This window comes from Buteo buteo, chromosome 25 (genome assembly GCF_964188355.1).
Source record: "Buteo buteo chromosome 25, bButBut1.hap1.1, whole genome shotgun sequence".
NCBI lineage: Eukaryota > Metazoa > Chordata > Aves > Accipitriformes > Accipitridae > Buteo > Buteo buteo.
The window spans coordinates 11,945,177-11,967,504 of record NC_134195.1 but is presented as its reverse complement, the minus strand read 5'-3'; the positions used below and the strand labels follow the sequence as shown (position 1 = coordinate 11,967,504).

Here is a 22,328-nt window from a genome sequence, read left to right as displayed (position 1 = left end):
AATTTAAAAAATTAATAATATACCCCTATACTGCTTAAGAACCCCATAACAGAGTGACCACATCTATCCTACCCTCCCCTTCCCCCAAAAATAAAATCTTGAATTATTCTCTGAAGGCTGTACTGGGCCTACCACAAAATAAAACTTTCCTTGCTACTATTTCATACTAAAGTCTTGGTTGACATAATAATCTGTAATTCAGCAAAGAAGGAATGCGCCAAGTTTTAGAAGTGGCACTACCAGCAACAGGCAATTCCTTTGTCAATAGGTAAATAAATAATTCTAGTAGGCAAGGAACCGCATGTTACCAAAATCTGGCTAATAACATGGGCCTGTATGAAGTGCAAAATAGCAACTAGATGTATATGTTACCTCACCTATATAAGGCAAATTCGGCAGCTGCCACAAAGATACCATGGGTTTCCAAAAGGGGGGGCGAGGGAACAGAAAGTCCAAAATATCATCTTCCAGCACGACTTATCCCCTGAAATAGTTAAATTCTGGACTGAAATCAGCTGATAGACCATAAAACTAGGATGAAGATACCCCAAACATAATCCCCCGCCCCCCACATTCATTTGTGGATTATGGGCCAAAAGGGAACCCTGACATCATTTCATGTGCCCTTCTGCAATGATGATTCATCACTCGGTCTAATGCAAAGCACTTAATGCCCATCATTTTGCACTGTGAGCATAAAAAGAGGGTAAGTGATGCTACTTCACATTTATAACATGCTTTGACAATACAATAAAATACAGCGCACCGCAAGTACAACCGCCTTTCCTACCTTGAAAACAGAAATGCAGCTTTTAATTTCCAGTGCTATATCGGTGCGTCGACCCACCGTGAGGGCAGAGTGGGAAGATTTCCACCAGAGGCCTTCAGCTAAATCACCTCACGCCAAGCAGCTTGTTAAAAATCAGAAATCCTTCTCAGAGGAGCAAGTCACCAGTAACACACGCAGTGCCACCATTACCTCAACAGAAACTCTCCCAGTGGCTGGAAAGAAATTAAATTGCGCTCTTTTCCCTGTGCTTCCTCGACACCCGGCAGTGACCGAGCAGCCTTATTTTCATCTTTGAAGCAAGCTGCACATGTTGGCCTGTACAGAGAGCAGACAGGTGGGCCGAGCTGACAGGAAATATCTCTGCCCATTAAACACTGCTGCTTTAGCACTGGCATCCTGAAGACGATACCAATCTAGGCAGAATCAATTTAAAAAAATAAACACCACCAGACTGTCATTGATTCAAGCAGATACACCAATGCGTATGTGGGTCTGCCCCTGCCTGTTTTAGTCCTCGTAATTACTTTCCGCTCCTGAACACAACACTTTTACACCAGCTGTTTACTAACAGAACTAGTGTTTTCCTAAAACAGCAGTAGAGATTCAGACACATACAAAAAATTATTTCCTTCAAAATACCATATTGAGTTTGAGCGAAAGTCTGCTTTTAAAATAAAACAAAAAAGAAGAAAAAAAAGCGCCTCCTCCCCCGAACAGCACAACCATCCCGGCACTGCCTGGCATCGCCACGCTCGCGTGCCCGAGGCGCGCCTGTCTGGCTGCGGCACGGTGAACACTCCTAGCCCACCTCCCGGCATCGCTCCCAGTCAGGGCAACGCTAAAACAGAGGCACAGCCCTCAGGAGAGGGAACTGCGGCCCTCAGCAGGGTACGGTGCTCTCGCTCGGTATCGCTGCCTGCGCACGGCTGAGGGGGCACGACGCCCCACCGGCGCTCCCTTTCTGCCCACGCCAGCCGGGCCGCCCTCCCCGGGGGAGCGGCAAAGCCCCCAGCGCGACGAAACGAGGAACGAGTTCCCAGCAGGAAAGTCACAGCGGTGTTTAAACACGCAGGCAGCACCGCCATCTTGGCCGCCGCACTGCAGGTCAATGCTGGAGGTCGAGGTGGCTGGCAGGGCAGGCAGGCCCACAGGGCAGGGAGGAGCGCCACGTCGCCAGAGGGAAGCCATCACAGCTTCCTCAAACCACCTCTTGTCAGGCTGTTGGAAACTCCGCAGAAGCTAACTGATCCCTGAAGGAAACCCCCAGGAGGCAGGGGCTAGCTCGCATACAGCCCTCTAAGTACGCACGTGCCCCAAGCGTCACAGAAAAGCACCTACCCCAGCTAAGTGTGCTGGGGGAGTTCATCCGCTCTGAAGAGCCCTCGGCAGGTAAGACGCAGTTACTGATAGCGTGTTGTCTGTTTTACAGGGCTCCCTCAGAAGACAACTCGTACCTGACATTAACACTGAGGCATCTAATAACCAAGGGGCAAAAGAAAAAAAGAAAACCCCACAAGCCCATGTGTACTTACTCAACAAAGACGAACCTAAGGACAACGTCCGCTTGGATGAAAGACTGATGCGGACGTACTCCTACCAAAAACGGACGAGTCTCAGGTCATCGCACCCAGTGCTAAGCTGGGTAAACAAGGAGCTGGCTGCCCAGGAGCTCTCCCAGGGGATTCGACACCCGAAGACGGCCACGTGCACTGTATCTGCAAGGAGACTGCAGTCACGGGCGTGCCAAGCGCCAGCGAGAAACAGGAGCAGCACGCACACGCTTCACCAATATGACTGAGCAGAAAAACCTCAGAGAGCATTTAGCCGGGCTTTCTATTTTAAGAACTGGTATGATTCACGTTACCTTGGCTCTAAGTGTTTTGCAGCCTTTACTGTATCTACCCTCACGATAAGCTCATGTTAAGCAAGCACTGAAAGCCCTGACATTTCAGAGCTGTGGCGCAGAGCAGCCATACATCACGCAGGGAGCCTCCGGCAAAGCAGGCAGCTGCATCCAGGTCTCCCAAGCGTATATCCTGCAATCCTGCTACTCACTGCCCTTCCTGCTGATGCACACGCAGAGGCAAACAGAAGAAAAATCCCTGCAATGCACTAAGTCACTAAGTATTGTCCTGCTGTTGTACAGCAATGAAATTGCACCGCAGTGGGGTGGGGGGGGGGGACGATGGCGGGACAGAGAAAAAAAAACAAAAAACAAAAAAACCCCACCAAACAGAGAAGCATCACTACTTAACTGAAAATTAGGCAATAACCAGTATTACACTAGTTCAAGTGAAGCTGCCACTTAGCCCTATCCACCTGATGCTGGCAGCAGTTGCCCACTTGTACCTGTTTCTCTGCTCTCCAGCTGCACTAACACGTGCTTTTGTGACAAAACACAGGTAAGGAACTAGTATCACAGCTAGGAATACAGGCAGGAAATATTATCAAAGAAGGAAGGATCTAGAAATGTATGCACTACTTGGGATTAAGAAAAACAACTTTTCTATTAATAGCATAGGCAAGAGTTCTCATATCCTGCAAGATACTTTCTTAAAATAATCAGTTAATTTTTTGGTACTTGCTAATAAATAAATTAAAGTAGGTTTCACTGTTCTTGTTTTGTTCTTCCTAAATCTCAAATAATAAAAGAATCAACAACAGCAGCCTGCATTAAATATTTTATCTGTTTTGATTCAGATATTTCTTGCTTATAATGAAGAGGCTAACCACTTTGCTGCAAAGTTTTGCATCACTAACAAAACCTGAAGGATTGCAAAATGCAACATTGAGTTGTGTCTTTACGTTCTACTCAAAGATTAAAAGAAAGCAAAACCACAAATATTTTCCTATAGGAAACATAAGTCAATAATTTCTTTCCTCATCTGACAAGAAAAGGTTTTCATTTACAAGTTGAAAATAAACCATCTGCATGCTAAAGTTCTCCTCAACTAAAAAAAGGGCACCGAGGTGATCTTCGGACAGAAACAATTAAAGGGAATGTATTGTCAGAGCCAGGACTCAAAATAATATTTGAAATATTCCAAATCATTGGTTGAATACTGACATCCTACTGTATTTTCTAGCATTTCACATGACACATTTATATGTGGTTGTACTATTATTTTAGTTCTCTATGTCAAAACATCAAAACATGAGCAAAAATTTACTAGAAGATTTGTTAAAGCACTTCTTTTTAGTTTAAAAAACTTTTCAAAAAGGCAACAAAATTTGTCTTCATAACTAATGATTTTAAATTAATTTTAATGGCCAGTCAATTAATTTAATGTTATGTGCTACAATCTGTAATATACAACACACCAAAGACACTGAGGGGTCTTTTAGTCAGATAGATGTAAAATGGATTTATAAAAAAACATAAATACTATTCCAGGTTTCTCTAAATCACCAAACTGAGATGGGAGAAGACATCGTGAAAGAGATACTGTGACCAACTGATGTTTGTCCATTTTTTACGTACAGAGCAGAAGCAAAAAGAAAAACTACTGCTTCTTTCTGTCATAACGCAAGGTGCAGCAATGACACAATAAACAGCAAACTTGCCCACTGAGGCTGACGCCACCCTGCAAATGGGAACCAAGGGATGATTGTACTTGCCCAAGGTTTCTAAAATGCCACATCTTGTTTGAGAAAGCAGTCAAGAGATGCATCCTTAAGACCACATAAGGTTCAATTTCTCATCAGACAGCAAAGTTGAAGCCAAAGTACTTTTATATTTTTTGAATGAGGGGACACACTGCTCAGGACTGACCATTAACACTCTAAATTCCTCCTTCCTCTTCCTCCCCGTTGACTAAATGAGATTAAAATGAGTAAGACTAGCACACCACCCTTCGACTGTTCCTAGTGGAAAGCATGCCCTACTTGAGCTGTGCTAAAGCTGAGTAAGTAGATGGAGGTAGCTTTTTTTGGCACAGGAAAAAAGGCGCCGACCCACAGGGTGGATCACAGACAACACTGGTACTTCAATAGGTGGAGTCAGAAAGTACAGGAAAATACTATCCTTTCCATCCTATGAGGATAAGGAGCTATCACAGCTAACCTTCCAAAGCTGCAGGTGTGTGAGATAATGAATCTGACTCCAAAGCAGGTCCCTTCGTCCACTCTCCACTCCTGTACTGGGAAGAATGGAAATGCCTACAAGCCATGGAAGCAGGGAGGTGTTTCACCACATCTTTATTCATAGGTAAGAGCCCACAACATGCTGCAGCTGCTGCACCCGAATCCCATGATGTCGAGAGCAGTAATAAAATCTCTGCTGAGAAACAGGGAGAGAAAAGGAGAGGTTACCACAAAAAATGTAACTATAAAATAGAACAAAACAAACAAAAACACCTTTACAGCAGAGTCACTCTTAAGACTCCATGACACAGTGCAAAACCTGCACAGTCGGTATGTTTTGTACACGCAACTCCAGTTGGTCAGTGAGGTTTTTGTAAACCTGTAAAGAAGTCTCCTTCTCTGCAGGCTCTTACCCTGCGCAGCTGCAGGGCAGGGGGCAGACTGCAGCTGTACAGCTTGTCAGGTGCTCTGCGACTGACAGGGCACAACTGAACCTGCGCTCAGGCCATGGGAGAATGAAGCCACCTGAGACTCCACTGCCACCATCCACCTCCCCAGCTCTGGAACAGCAAAAGTGACCGGTTATCCACACCGAAGCTGTGACCCCAGGAGCAGCTCGGGCACGGTCCATCTGCTCCCTCAGATGTCCCTGCCGGGGGGCTGAGCGCTGCTGCCTACCCCAGCACCGGCCATGGTTCCCAGTTAATACACGCGCCACAGCATCTGCGGGACGCTTCTGAAAGGTCTTAAGGAGATGAAAACACAACACATTAATTGAATGCCTTTAAAAATGGGGTCCTTGGGCATTCCCAGATCAGCTATAGCAGAAACTATTGTAGGAGGAGAACAGCGTGGAGAGCTGTGCGTTGATACAAGAGAGGCATCCTTCTGGCAAGGCCCAAGAGCAGCAGCAGCAAGCACCGATACAAGCCTGTCTGGTTTCATTTGCTACACCCGCTGAGCCACATGGAGAAAGCTTTATGGATGAGCAACACTAGTAGATCACTCATCTGGGCTAAGAGCAAGGGAGTATCTTCTAGCTCCCCCCCCCGGCACCACCGGAGAAAAGCATTTGCAGAATGTGAACCTTCAACTACAGCTGTAAGGGAAGCATGCCATGGCTTTAGCGTAAGAGATTAAACAGATGGAGACTACCCAGCTGAGAAAGGAAGATACAGAATAGGAGAGATCTGCCATAAGTGGTAAAAAGAAGCGAACAGGATGAAGAGAATACTCACTGCTTCTCATTGCGCAGGAGAAAGGGGACACACAAAGTTATGGAACAAACTTCAAAGGAAAGTCATTAAGAGAAAAAAAAAGTCATTTTGTACAAAATTACTTAGAGAAACTCAGTGCTACGGGATGTTGCAGAGGTTGAAAAGTAAACAGATTGAAGAGAATTAGGCAAATGGAGGACAAGGGCTATTAAACACAATATGTCATGTCAATCTGCTGGAAATCCCAAAGTCAAAATTTTACAAGAAACCGAGTCTATACAAGCTTTATAATGCTTTCTTTCCCTAGGTGTCCACTGTTGACCATTATCAGAGTCAGTGATTGGCCTAATTCAGTAAGGGAGCTCATCTGAAACCAGATGAGACTCTGTCCCAGCCGAAACCAGGACACTTACTCATAACAATTCACCTCTGTGTGATGAATTTTATTTTATTTTATTAATATATCAGTTCCCAACCCAATATCTGTAGACTACAGATCAGATAGGTGGTCTATAGGTCCATGGTAAATACTGAAATGAGTATGTTAATCAGAATCTTGTCTGATAATGATGAGCACAACCACCAGAGATTCTGAGATTCTGACAGTTGACATACTGTTGCCCTGAAGAGTTTGTTAATCGCTGTTCACTGTAGAGAGCTATTTTGGTCAAAATGATTAAGTAAAAGATTAGATCATTCCCAGTGCATTAGAGTTGTTGCCTTTTTTTTTTTTTAAGAGAAATTAAACAAACATGCTGTGCAAATATAGCTTACACGCACCTTAGGGCACTATCCATTCAGGATTTTCTTTTGGGTTCTCTTCTACTCTGCAGAGATTCAATCCCTTTAATAACTAGACTTTCAATTCCATGTCTGAAGTTTAAGACTCCACTATATTTCCATTTCCTTCCATTTTTCCAAATCTGGATAACTAGCATGGTGTTCTCATGTGAATTCTTACAGGTTTATTATCTCAAACCTTTCCAAGATACACATCTGAAGTTATTCTGTCTCCCTCCTCCCCCACAGGGAAATAACCCAAAACTTGCAGCCAGCATTGTGTTACTGCATGCTTGAATTCTGTAAGCTAAACTCTTAAAAACCTACTTAAACTACCTAGAAAAAAGTAAGCATGCTTAAACTTTTGCCTTTAAAGCCCAAACATGATAGTGATCCATCTCATCTGAGCCATTAATTCTCAGTCAAATCTGTCTGAGGCTGTGTTTTCTAACTGCAGTGGCAAAGCACATTGCATTGTAGCCCTGCTAACAGTACAGAATCAGGTGGGAGGAGAGACCGATGCTGGTTTTGTGTAGAAAAGAATTGCTAAGCCCTGACCCCTCGAAGACAAAGCAATGGTGCAAGAGTAGTCAAGGCCAAAGCTCTATTTGCAGAAAAATCAATGGATTATGCACAATAGCGACTACACTCAGACGTTCAGAGCTCAGCTGGAGTCTGTAGATCTGGTCTCTAAATTCAGAGTATCTGACACTGAAAACTAGAAAAAAAAACCCTTACCACCCCCCCCCCCCTTTTTTTTAATCTAAACAGTCCAAGCAGAAGCAAGCTTTGAACTAGAAGTCTTGAAATTGAGATGACTGCATCCCTTCTCTTTGCCACTCCTTACGATCTTTGGTAGCCAGCCAAATGGCTCAGCTTAGCTTCACTTTCCACATCAGTCCAAAAGTTGAATAAGTAATAAAACTTGCATCAGGAGAGGGCTTTATAATCACATTAGAGACATGCAATACAGACCGGCTACCTCGGTTCACTGGACAGCTTGAACGAGGCTTCATAATGAGGTACAGGTGTTGGCACTAATTAGGAATACCCAGCTCACTGCTGACATCAGCCCCTCAAAGCAATGACTGCACTTTAATCCTTTAAGCCACATAAAAGAAAAGCAGAGAGCAGGCGGACAAAAAAAAAAAAAAAAATCTCTGAAAACGCCTCTGCAGAGGATTGAAAATTTTTTGCTTACTTAAGGGAAAAAAATGGAAGCGTCACAAAACTGCAGGAAGTTTACTGTGAAGTATCTGAGTACGTAAAAGAATCTAAAACTTGGGCATAACCAGAGTTTTTAATTTTAGGAAGGGTATCACCATGTACAGTAGGTATTCACCATAACTATCAAATTTATATCCAGAAAAGAAGCACAGAATAAAAAGGAATAGAAGCAGCACGTGTCAATATTGCAGTAAGATAAAATTATTCCATCTATGCCTACCAGCCTTCCAAGTATTATGGGATACATCAAGATAGATTTTAAATGAAATGATTACAGGGAGTTCTGCAGGCTGGAACCTCATTGTTAACAGCTTCTTTTATGACTTCCTCTCCTTTAAAAGACTTTATATTCCTTTAAAATCGACAAAGCTTTCATTTAAAAGGCAATTTCTGAATGTTGAAAGTATACAGGTTCAATTTACACATTGTAAACACCAACACACACTTTTTTTTTTTTTTTAAAATATCAGTTACTCCTTCACTTACATGCCAGGTCATGAGGTAGATGTTTTCGCTTCAGCTGATGACATCACAAGCTCCTAAAAAAACGAAAGGAGTGCTATTTAGGTAGTAGGAGTGACATCAGGCATTTCATGTTTGAGCTACAATTTAATTTTGGCAAGTAAGTGAAGGGTGTATTATATTTTTATTGCAATTTTCCCAAGCAAACAATACATCCATAATATAAAGCCTTAAATTCTGTAATTCTCACTTAATATATGGAAAAATGAAACGCATCAGCTGTATGTACACATACTACAATATAAATATACAAAGTACTACAGTTAAAAGTAAATTTGTAAGAATAATCTCAAAGTCAGTTTTGCCATCCTCTTAACATGAATGGGAACCAACTTTAGCAATACCAACAAAATGAAACTTCAATTAGTATTTTCACTATCCTGTTTTGGGAATACAAAAAAAAAAAAATTGGTCAAATAGTTGCACACTTATTCAGCCAACTTTCAGGGGATGATTTCTCCAAATACACTGATGCTTTCTTCCTTCTAGAGGGTCTTCTATGAACCGAGCATGCTTGTAAGTTCATAGGAGGGCAAATAAAAAATAAGTATAGAGGGAAAGCTCTGTGTGGCTCCTGCCTTAATTCCTCGAGACATTCCTTCAGACCTCTCCTTGACAATCCTGGATAGCTCAGCTTCCCTGGCAGGGATTCTGCTTACTCGCCCTTTTTAATCTAGTCCTGAGCCTTAAACAATATTAAGTATGGGAATAGAAGGAATTTTTCTCTCCACCAACTGCCCACATTCCCTTCCTGCAGGATCATGCACATGTATGTTTTGTGTCCTATTGTAATGGACATGGCAAAAGCATTAAAGTTGTTCCACCCAACAGATTAGTTGCAGCACTCCTTGGAGATGTCAGCAGTTAGACCAGGGTCTGCCCTGGCAGGCAGTTCCACCCCATGCCTTCGAGTAAAACGCTAACAAAAACAGGACCGCTATGAGCCAGGGAACAAAGTATTAGAGAGCAGAAATTCAAGTAAAAACCAAGGAACCGATAACTGCATACCCTGCCAGAAGAAAAAGAATAAAAAGGGGGAGGGGAGGGATGGCAATGTCTTTCTAACTGAAATAAGGCAGTTTCTGGCCAAAGTGTCAGCACCATGCTGTAACATTTTTGCTTCTCCACCCATCTGCAGTACAAGAAAAGGATACCACCACCCATCCACTGAGGAGTGGCACAGACCCTATTACTTAAGAACTATTGTTGCTCAACTTAGGCTGCAGCATCAAAGGAAAACGTTTCCTTACAATCGCGGGGGGTGGGGGGTGGAGGAGAAGGGAATACACAATATATTATAGCTACTGTATGTTGACCTTACAAAATTTTAAAGTTTTGACTATGTTAATTTTCTTTGATTTAAGGTTCGTTCTTTGCGTTTTTGGGTTTGGTTTGGGTTTTTTTTTTTGTTGTTTGGTTTTTTAGTTTTGGGGTTGTTGGTTTTGTTGGTTTGTTGTTTTTTTTTTTAAATCATCCCAGTTTCCTCTTCCCATCTCCTTGACAGTCTCTGGCTAATACCCCACATTAAGCAATTAATTTTCAGCAACAGGAGAAGATCTGTAGATCAAAGCACTACCAGAGCGAAGGTTGCCGAAACATGATTCACGCTACGTGGGTCGGGTTTTTAACTAGAGATAAGCAGATACACACCGCCACCGCCACCACACACATGGCCTGAAGCAATCCACAGGGCCCATGAGCAGGAGACGAAGCGCGCTTGGCACGGGCATTGATGGGAGCCTCCGGTCTCCATCCAGAGGGACCCAGCGCTCGCACAGCAGAAATACGGTGTGCCGAGCTGACACAGCGAGTGGGGGTGACCGGAGGGACTCCCTTTAAAAGCCCACTGCTGCTCTGCCGCAAAACCCCAGTACTAACGCTGCCCCTACCCGCCAGCTAAGAAATGCCAAGAGCCTCACCCACAAAACGCACTGGAGGAGGGAGGGCAAGGGAAGAGACTAAGTAAAAAAAAGTAATTAATAAATGCCTGGATCAATTTTTCAAACATGACTCTGAACAAATTTTTCTTATGAGATGTTTCATTATGGGATAACTCTTTAGTGTCCCGATTGAACCCCTTTAATGTAAGTTTTCCATAGAAACACAAGCAGAGCCCTGGTCACGGCAGCTCAAATGGCATCATTAAAATGCAACACAGCCTACAACTTTAAAGTGTGAACAAAACCACAGCTTTTGCCTCCCAGCTGAACCACAAAACTAATATATTTTTGAACTCTTCATTAAAAACACATTTGTTTGCTCAGTTAAATGCCAAGATGAACTCTGAAATACAAAAAGGTTCAACTAAAAATCTTTTCTTTCTCTAACCCTTACACTATGCAGTCATAATCTTCAGTCCCAACTTGTTTCACAATCACGTACAAATATACAGAATTGCATGAAAGATACAGCTGACCCCACAAAATACCACTCCCCTCTTTCTTCTGAAAGCCAGTCTTAACATATCAATTCAGAAACATTAAATTCATTCACCTCAAATTAATGAGCAAGGGGCTCTTTGCTAGTAGGTAAAAAACCAGAATAGTACTCCCCAGCCTGGAAGGGTGCAACCCCCCAACTTCCCCATCAGCAGCAAGTTCAGGAGCAGGGCAATGAAAGCACAAGAGACACTTGCCCTCCTCTCCGCACACGCTGTGCCAACAGACTCTGCATTTCTACTCCCTGGGTGCATTTGAAAAAGCAGTGGGGCAGCAACAGAAACCGTAGCACAGAGAAATAGAAAAGAAAAAAAATAATTTATAGGAGCTAAAGGAAAATGTAGACACAGAAAACAAAACTTAGAAACGCACAGTAGCTTTTCATAAATACTGCCTGGAAACTAAGCGTCACCAGGGGAAAAAAGCATCTGGAAGATTTATTTCTTAAAATACAACTTTTAACAACAGAAAGCCATTTGGAACAAAGACCTATTTTTGCAGTTATCGCTACTGTTATATTATCATTCCCTCTGTAATTTACCATAGTACTTACCAACGGCCAAGCCTCCAAAACAAGAATTGTGCTGGTTGAAAACAGTGCTTTGTGCTTCTCTCCTTAACCGTCCCACATGCTGCACTGCCATTTTAAAAAAAAAAAAAACAAAAAAAAAGATGATCACAGAAAAAAAAGATCTGCCAGGGTCCTGGAAAATGGCACCAAGATAGGACCAAGAGCTCAGACTGTGCATAACAGAGGCTCTGCAGCCTCTCCAGGTGAGCCCCTTCCACCCTGCACGACGACCCTCACTGCCAGAAAGCTTGTCCTGGCACTTAAAGCATACATAGCATCCATCTCCCTTGACATAGCTCAAGCCCTTTACCAGGTCTCTCTCTGCACTGGACCCTGAAGAGTTCATCCCTTTCTTCTTTACACAGTTAACTTCAAGTCTGAACACTACACTTAACTCTTCTGTTAATACGTCCTAGTCTTTTCTCCAGAATAAATAAAACCCAGTTCTTTCACGCTCTGCTCATAGGCCACACTTTCTACATTTCTGATCCTCCTAGTTGCTAGTCTCCACCAGCCTTTCTAAGGATGGCACACAAAACCACTATGAGGTTGTGATGCCCAAATCTGGGCGAAGTCTTCCAGTTCAACCGTTCCCGACACTGAAAATACTCTCACCTTGTTACAGAAAAGCGTCCTTTACTGCCATGTGAGCTGCGGATAATAATTCTGTGTACAAACTCCAGTGCATTTGCTTTTGCAACAGCATGACTCCATTGCCCCACGTCCCGGCCGTGAGCAGTTATTGCTGCCGGGCCCACGGCTCCCATCCTGCAGGTGTGCAGCTGAACCCTCAGCCCCATCCAACCCCTCCTTCCAGAGTCCTTCTCCAATCTCTCAAAATAACTCCAAGTTCAAAGCACCTTCTCAAATAGACACACAGCTCCACCCAGTTTCATCCGGGTATTTAATGAGCAGAGTCCTCATTCCTTCACCCACAGCATTAATGGCAAATATTAATTAATACTGGACATAGGAGAGACCACTTAAATTTCACCAAATTCACCTGTCTTGTTTAAAACTAATAAGTAAATATCCTCTCAGTTTTCTAAGCAGCTGCAAACATTCCTGTGAGCATTTCACCTAATCCACATTTCCTTAGCTCGCTTCTCATAACATGCATTGTCTGATAACTTGCATCATCTACTGTGCAATTCTCACCTCACAAATGACTTTGAAGACTGAATTAGAAAGCTGGTCTTGTGATGCTTCGCATCTCTTTCACAATAAATAATCCCACAGATAAAACAACTGCTTTTGTGGGAAAGGTATTAGAAAATCATTTTATTATTTCCAATTTTTTTACAGACTGTTTCAGATATCAAATGCATGTAGCCAGTTCCCCATAGACTACCAATAACATTACACAGACCTTTTACAAAAGGCAGATCAAGATTTTAATACTACCAAGACAGCATAGGAAATAAAGCCAGTAGTTTTTGAGATTATAAATAAATTATAGTATGAAGCCAGAAGGTAATGGTACTCTTCCCCTTATAGTTCTGGAAAAATCATAATAGGAACAAGCATCCAAATACCAAAACTGTATCCAGCGTATTCAACTGAAGAGATACTTCCAGGCAATACTTATCCTATGGGGACTAGAAGTAGAAAAGAAAAAGTCACTAAGCTTCAAGAAAAGTCTTCTAAAATCCTTATTAAGTATTCATAACAAACAGGCTTGGAATTTTGCTTGTAATAAACTGTGATCCAATGCTGCTTCTTCACAAGCTTCTAACAGTGCTAACTACAGTGAGTATTCAGCAGCTTCTTGAATTTTACCTCTCTTCCACATTGGCTTACCCAAAAAAGTAGTTCAGTATAAATTCACAACCTCATTGTAAAAATCTAAAGATAGTCCATCTCACCTTAAGGTAGGTCAGAGACACAGAAAGCACCTAGCAAAGCCTGCAACTCTCTAGCACCTTCACTTCCTTCCACCGTCACAAAAATATTTCATTACACCTTTACGCAGCAACAAGCCAATTCTTAATAATAGCCACTGACTTAGTAATTCCTAGCAGCCAATTAAAATTTGCTGGGAGAACAATTTCCCACAGCGGCTTACCCCATTTTCAGACAAACAATGCAGCAGGATGTCTAGAAGGATAGGTTTCATAAGGCAACTAACAAGTAACATCAAGCCATTTTATGAAACACTCTGAAGTCCAGGGCCCCTAGGCACCCGGATGGTGACCCAACACAGCAGTTATTTAGCACGTGTGTAGCGCCAGCCGTTCTGCAAAATACTCAAAACTTCTTATGCATTACTTGAAATTACTTGTTACACCATATAATTAACATATACATGCAAAAAAGCAAGTCAGGGGCTGAAACAACTGCCTTTACAGGGAAAAGCTACCAAGACCAACATACAGGGAAGATTTAATTTAAACACCTAACCTAAGGTACACACAAGGTTGTCTATATTCTTCACATACCGGCAAGATACTAACATCAGTGAAACAAAGGCGTGAGTCTGTAAGAGATCAGCTGTAATGGGATAAATTTAAGAAAAAAAAGTTTAGGCTTAGCATTAAGGAAACGTCCTGACAGTCAGAACTGCTGGTCCATGTCCCCAGGGGAAGAATCCGAGGCTGCAGCTCTTGACGTTTAAACAAAGATTGGACAAGAGTCCTGGTAGACTGCACTGCCAAGACGACATGCTCCAGCTCAGCATTTCTCAAACCAGCCAGAGGGCAAGGCAACAACAAATGGGACCCAAGTATAAAGAGGAGGACTGCACAAAGTGGTTGGTTTGGCCTGTCTGCACTGAGGACTGCACCTAGCCACAGAGACATATTGCTGTGGAGCAGCAAGTACTGTGCATCAGCTACTCCACAGCACACGTTGCATATTGCTATGTGTTGGCAAGAGCAAAGCAATCCCAATAGTTATTCCACCCTTACGTCTCTCCTCCCTGCATCAGAGACTGAGGGATATATACGCACCAAGAGATACTACAGCTGCACGTAAGGACAGTCACTGCACACCAACTTAGGTACGTGCTCCTCTTTTTCAGAACAAAAGTTAAGGAGATGTATTACTTCAGCCTGGTGCAGGATGGATGCATCCCTCTTGGAGGAGTAGGTATTCCCTGCAGCAGGTCGCGTTGCAATGCAGAGGAGCGTAGCAGAAAGAGACCACGAATGCATGTAGCAGAAGCCTGCAGTAGAAGAGCTAAATTGGGATAAAAGTATCAGGAACTGACAGGATGGTTCCTGAATCCATGAAGCCTGGAATAGGGTACAGGCAGAAGTAACAAATGTATTTTGGTGCTAGCTACTACCAGGAGCTAGAGAAGGGGGCTGTGAGCCACAGACCAGCAAAACCAGGTTATTTATGAGGATCTAGAGCCAAAAAAATAAATCCAGTTCTTGAGGAAAGGCAACACTACAAGTCTTGCCATTAGCCACAGCCACATGTTGGTCCATCAGATTTTAACTGTCAACACACCTCATTCAACTTGTACATCCTGTCCTAAACAGATGTGCTTGTGTGCATTTCCTAAAGATGAGCAATGGCAGTATTGCTTCATGGTTAAGTTCTGAAGGGAGGGTCAAGTGAACATTTCAGAAGCAATAATCTAGATGACCTAGAAGCATCTTTTCCCATAGCTAATTTCCATTATTTAATGCAACTATATTTGTGGACAGTTATAGATATCTTTAGTGGAGATCTTAAAATAAAAATTAAAATGGTTCTCCAAGTGTGAGAACTGCTAAAGTATGGTAACAGATGTTATGTTTCTGATGGCACAGCCATGCCATTCTCATCCACTCTGCAGCAAGTCCCATGACCCCACCACACACACAAGAGAGTCACAAATTCTAAAAGCAGCATCAGTGTTTCTTGCCGGATCCCCCACACACTGACAAAATAAAAGATGAAGGGCCAGATTTAGACTTCGGACTGAAGTAATACCAAACTGTACTTCAATGCCTTCAAGTTAGATCTCTGGCTCCAGCACAATAAGAAACTAACCCCATAAGGCTTCAACTCCCCATGCACCAAATGAAAAGGTCTTTACAGTGGGACTCAAAAGTGCCCAGCACATTCAGGACAGCCAGCTCACACACCGAAGAGGGAATGACGCCAGAAATCTCTCCTCTCATGGATTCAACCGCTGATTTGCAGCCCTGTAAACTGATACCTTCGGGAATCAGATCCATGCTTGGACCCTTCCTCCTTCTCACCTCACATGCACTCTTCAGGCATCCAGTTCAGCATCATGTAAAGCCTCAGCAGTTGCCACACCTGCAAAGGCTGTCCCTCATTCTGCACCTTACCACCTTCCCAGCCCTCCTCTCCGTTCACTGAAATTCAGCCCCAAACACCTCCTCCCTCCCAACCCCAGCTATCAGACCCTGGCCCCTTTCCCTCAACCCCTTTTCCTCACCGGACTCTGCTGCTGCCTACCTGGAGCACACAAGCACTCATTGCCATTCCCACTACTCCATCAGAAGACCAGACTGTGCAAGCTTTTTCTAATATACATCATGCCGTTTAGCTTCAACCATTTACTCGCAGGATGGCCACCAACTGCTAGGCAGTGTCAGGAGGAGCTCATGACTCAGCCTCCAGCTTTCACAAAACAAATGAGCCTGATCAGCCTCTGCTCCTATCATGGTCAATGCCAAGTAGAAAAAACCCAAAACTAACCCACAACTGATTGACATCAGTTAGTTTTAAAGAAAAGATAAAGAATACTTTATGTCTGGATTACAGGAGGAAAGCTCGCTCACAGTTGGATGGCAGTAGTCAAGAAAAGACCACGTCTCCTTTTCCAGATACATTAAGTTGCAATGCTCACCAGTGTGCAACACAGGGGTTCATACAGGCTACAGATCATGCACTTTCCAGTTTCTTCAACTGCTCTGGGTACGAGCAATTTGAGTACTTAAAGTAGTGTGGACATACTGAATATTCCCGGCCTTGAAGGTGGTCTCAGTACTCACAGAAAAATCACCCTCATGAACAGGTCACCTCTTATCAAAAGGCTTAGTCAGTATTTAACTGAATGACAGTCAGTTCCCAGAGAAAAAAATAACAACAAAAAAACAGAAGGGCAAGAGAAAAGTAACAGAGCGTTAACTTCATTTGCCCATCACAGCAATTTAAAGTACTTGCAACATCCTTCATCAAATTTGAGACGTTGGTATTTGTGAGATTTCATAAGGAAAGGCCCCCTGTTCTTTCTTGGTCAGACATCTGATCATCACACCAGCACTCAGACTGTCACCTCCCCCTGCAAAGAAACCCCATAAGTAAATAAAGCACCCAAGCTTTGCACTTAGACCACAAAACACAAGGCTTGGAGCGCAATCAAATGACAATTAATGAAGCAGCAGACATGAAAACACAGTAAACAAGACTTCATCAACTTCAACCTTTGTGGCTGCAAATTCCATAGCAGCAACCAGAAATTAATTCTTCCTTGAAGATGATCTGAAATGGTTGGAAAGGGTTGGAATTTTTTTACTGCTATGAAAGGGAAACCTGTGTCAACTAACTAATCCTTTTCCAAAGCCATTCCCGCTCAGTCAGACAAAACACATGACAAGCTCCGAGAAACAAGCAGGGAAATTTTGGCCTACGTGGAGTCAATAGGAATTAAAGTCAGTGCAAAAACGAAGCCAGAAATTAGCAAGGCATTTATGTGATGAATCTGTGAGCCTAACTCCTAAGTAACAAATCTGAGTTTATTTCTTCTCAAAATTTCCTGATGCAGACATGTTGGGAAAGGGGCAGGGCATTGCAAGATCAAGTTGTAATGCAAGAAAACTATTCCTTTAGAAGTACCCACTGCCAGAAGAGCTTACTGTCAAAAGGAAAAATGTGACCTTTAATAAAATTGTCTATAAATATAAAGACCTTTATGATTTCTTGTAGTTTATTAAAGTAAGACTTCTGCTATATAAAGTTGTCGCCTTTATGGAGGCAAAGCTTTTGACATTGTTTAGCAAGGGGTTAAATGAGACAGAGATTGCCACTCACATTAACAGGCTCCCACCAGTTCTGAGGACAGCAGGTAATGCTGCCCCTCACAACACACTGATATTTCTGCACTTTGGGTACACAAATGGCACCAAGGTCCCGAGTGTTACACTTGCCAAACCTCATGAATGACCCAAAGGGAAAAAAAAAAAGAAAAAGAAGACAACTTGCTTTAACAGGTTTGCTCCCTTAAAGTTTTACATCACTTCTGCTTACCTGAAGGACAAAAACTTCTATAATCCTGTCAGTCTTGGAAAGCTCAACAGAGAAAGTATACACAGGAGCTGAGCTTGTTCTCCTTTGAGAACTATCATCACACAGTTAAACGCACAATGTGGACTGATTAAATCTCGATGAGCCTATAAGAGACCATGAACACGCAGAGGTGCTACAGAGTACCCTAATGTGGCATTAAAACCTCTGAAAGATAGATCTAAAGATGCTTTATTATGGCCAAAGAAGTTTGGTACAGAAACAAAGCAGGCTCAACTTCTATAGTCCTCGTGCAAGGGCTGACACTAATGCCATTTCTTCAGAATTAAACGTGTATGACCAGTCTGATCATTATAACATAGTTACATTAGTGCAACACCCTCAAATCCTTAGAAAAGCTAGTTTCTTTGGTAGAATGAGCTTAATATAGATTCCTTAATATGATTTCAAGGGGGAAAGAAAAAAAGCATTTTGACAAAAAAAACCATCATAGGGTAGAAAATGGTTAGAAAAGAATTTGAGAACAAGTGCATCCTGGTTACTTCTAAGTGTTTTGAAAGTTACTCCACTAAACCAATGCTCTGCCACTGTCTTGTTTTTCCAGCGGTTCCTCTTGATACATAAAAGTAAGTTTGCTTTTGAAACATACTTATTATCTGTACAAAACACACATCGGCAATTGTATTTACTTTAAGTCCAACACACGCATTCAACTTGCTTAACCAAGCACAACTTACATATGTACAGGCATAAGAGCACAGTTTTTGTTAAATACACAAGCGAAATACTCATCACATCGATACAAACATTCACTGAAAAAAAAAAGTGTTCTAACATCAACGCTTTATTTTCTATGAATATTAAAAAATACAACTTGATTTTTCAGTGGATGATGCTTTTATATATACACATATGGAAACCCACACAAATGTACCAGCCACAAAAAAACAACACCTCACAAAAAAAAACATTGATGAGGGAAAAGCCCCTCTTTATCATACCTAGCAAACCTACACAAATCTTATTAATAAAAAAAAAAAATAAATCCCAAAAGGTCTGCCAAAATATTTTTAGGCTGACTGCAAATAATCTGGAAGTCCATACTGTCTGGAGTCTGGTACAGGAGACAAATTTAATTTGACCTAGCTGATTTATAAGGTCCCAAGAAGACTGCAATACACTCACTAGAAATGCCGTTTTCTCCGATAACAAGGAAAAAGTTGGGAAGTCAAGGCAAAAAGAAGAGGGGACAGCCAACGGGACACTACAAAGGCATCAAAGACATGGCTGGGGGAGATAAGTAGGGAACTATTAATCACGTTCAAGTTGTCATGTGGACTTGAGGCGGCTTTTTTTTTCCCCTTTTTAATTTAGTTTAGACATTTTTCCTAACTCTTAACCCATTCATACCTCAGAAGTGGACTGTTTGAAATGTGGAAGTCAAGCATGCAGAAGCAAACATGCAGAAAACAAATTTATTTCAGTAATCTTAAAAAGAGAATGAAACAGCACCTGCAAGAGCTATTAGAGTTCAGCAAGCTAAATTAATGCATATCCATGTTTGCTGTTACATATCGAGGCTTCTGAAAATCTAGAACAAGTACACAGAAGATGCCAAACAAAGGACCTAAAACAGCACTTAAGCCAGATTAATCCCGTAATGGGAGTCACGGGGCTCTGACTGATACTGAGCTGATTGTCAGGAGTGCAAGCTTTCTAATAACTTACGTCCCACCTTCTGAAGTTTAACAGCATTTATAGAGAAAGAAAAACAAAACCACATGTCAGATCTAGCAAAGAGCCATATATATTCAGTTTTAAGCAACAGAGGAAAGAGAATACACTAAGTACTGATACATAAAGTAATTTTTAACCTCCTCCTCTTTCACTGAGCTCATGCCAGAGCCTTTATATTTGACAACAGTTGTACCATAGCTATTTCATCTCTGTATAGGTGTATAGATCCGATTAGAGCAAGTCAGATCTCCACCAGAATTGCAGAAGCATACATGGATGTAACCTGCTAGCCACTGGCAAAATTTTGTTCAATTGCCACTGTAAGTAAACTCTTTGTACGCTATGTGTATAAAAATGTTTTTTGATGAAAAATACGCTCACTACCAACTTTATCATACTTCACGGTCTGAAAAATACCCAAGAAAAACTTGTAAAATTTTCACAAAATGTCACTGGGAAATTACAGTATGAGATCTTAAAAAATACAAAACCAACAAAAACCAAAATGAAACCACCTAAATTGACAGATACCAGTTGCAAAGAACACACAAACCCATCTTGCATTATTTCTACTTATATAAAAATTTGGAATTATTTCATCCCACAGGTTTTTTCACCTTCTTCCTTTTCTTTTTTGGCCAAAAAAAGGTGAAGAAGCACTAACCAAAGAAAGTGCAGAAAACTAATTTCTGTAACACGGACAAAGTATTTTGCAAAAATAATTTCCATAGAAGAATCAATACCATTAAGCAGGAGTGAATTTTATTTCCTATGTATGCCAACAGCCATTACAATATTGTTGCTCATAAACAAGCACCTTGTATTAAGACCAACCTTTTAGTTCTTCCCTCACTCTTAGCACATTCTGTTGCAGAGCTACAAGTTCAAATTTGTCAGGCAAAATGCTTCACTTACTTCTTAAGATTGCTCATTTCATGCTACGCTGGAAATGATTATGTTGTTAACATAAGGAAGACTGCAACTTCATTATCAGGTTTAAGTATCTGCCTTTCAGTTGCTTAAATGACAGTCAATCTGATTTTTGTAAAAGAACACAACTGCTCTTGAATTAGGCTGAAGAGTTGCTAGAACTCCCCCAAACAAGGTTACTGCTGTCAAAGCTGACAACCAGTAACCTTTCCCTTGTCAGACCACCAGTCAGCAGTTCTTGAAAAAACACAAAAAAACCTATTTCCTGTGCTTGAAATGAGCATTACTTCTCCTCATCAAACAACATTTAACAAGGTTTATATTGCGCTGCAGAGTAAACACCTGTTATCGCTATTTCAGTCAGTTACCTGCTGGGAAAAGAGCCTGTTTACATGAAAGCAGGAACAGGAGTACGAGATTGTTACTCCTCTTCCCCTGCAAGTACTAATAAAAGTGAGAGCGGTCTTACTCCTACCTTGCCTTCTGCTGAGGCTCCTCCTCACCAGCTAACTGCTGAGCCTACCATTTTCTTGCGCATCTCCGTAAATCGCTCGCATACTGCGTGTTTTAGCTCCATAAGGTTTTTGGTTGGGTTCCCCCCCACCATTAAAGCCAAAACCCAGGTGGGACATGGCACTGTTTCAAATGATGAGTTCTCTACAGTCACTTTGATATCAAAGCCTGCAAATTAACACTGGAAAAGTATTAAAGAAATACAAGCAGTTAAAAGCAGAACAATAAAGAGAATTAAAACCCACAAGTAATCTCACTAGGGACATTTTTTTCCTCCCTTGACAGGATACACCCTTCTCCTATACATTTTTGTATCCAGCGGTTCAAGTTCAAAGATCTTCTATGCAGCAGCAGAAAGAAAATACTGCCCTTTTATTCTGCTACACTTGATACGTGGAGAAAATTTAAATATTTGTGCATTAAAAATAACAATTTTCTCAATAATCTTCATGCTTTTTAATAAAGAGTTATTTAAAAATTGCCTGGTCTGTTAAACCAATACTCACATTTTTAAAGTGGTATGAATGAAAGCTCAGAGTTTAGTTATGATTTTCAGGTACTGGTGAACACCCATGTTACTGTATCAACCCAGAAGTGTATCAACCTAACAACCAAACTGCATCAATCTAACAACCAAAACATCTTTAGCAAAAAACTTTTGTCTAACGTTTGTAGCAGATACGTCATTTATTTGCATATTTAAAGAATTTCAGTCATCCAGTATTACACGATAAACTATATATCGCAATTAAAAGCTATTTAGCACACAGGCATGTCCTATGCAGTTTTCCTCCCACTACTTGATCATCTACACAACAGCATATTCCACAACAAGAACTACCTGTAAATTTAAAAACACAGCTTGGAAAACACTTTGTAACACAGTCACGCAGAATTAACCATTTGCAATAAATGCTCCCGTCCGTTGTTTTGCTTTGCACGGCCTGGCAAGCGGGGTACCAGCCCTCCCTTCGGAGGATCCCCGGCACCCCAGCGTCTACTCACCCACCGCACAGCCCGAACTCTGGGCAGCTGTTGGATTTGCTGTACATCAAACCACCGCGCAGGCACGAAACTGCTCTCTAGGACACGAACGAGAGCCTGAGCCTTTCACCAGCAACGGCTACCACACAGTCAGGAGCTTTTAGTGGATATGACAGACCCTCGGAAAACATTCAAGCAAGAATTTTTTAGAGTGGGGGAGGGGAAAAGGAAAAAGAAAAGAAAGGGGGCGAGGGGGAAGCCCTGGACACTAGATTAGTGAAATAATACATAATTCCCTCAAGACCGTGTGACAAGCATATTCGGTTTAG

The 22,328-nt window shown here is 41.9% G+C and overlaps 1 protein-coding gene across 4 annotated transcripts in view; it reads right to left on the bottom strand.

The window, feature by feature from the left end:
* The window catches only part of JADE3 (jade family PHD finger 3), a 67,386-nt gene that overhangs the window by 40,116 nt on the left and 4,942 nt on the right, over window positions 1-22,328 (bottom strand). Inside the window, exon 2 of one of the 4 annotated variants that reach the window (XM_075057281.1) lies at window positions 8,584-8,636. The exons of the other annotated variants lie outside the window; for them this stretch is intronic. The gene's annotated coding sequence lies outside the window, so the exon portion shown is untranslated. The remainder of the gene's footprint in view (window positions 1-8,583; window positions 8,637-22,328) is intronic. 4 annotated transcript variants of the gene reach the window in all.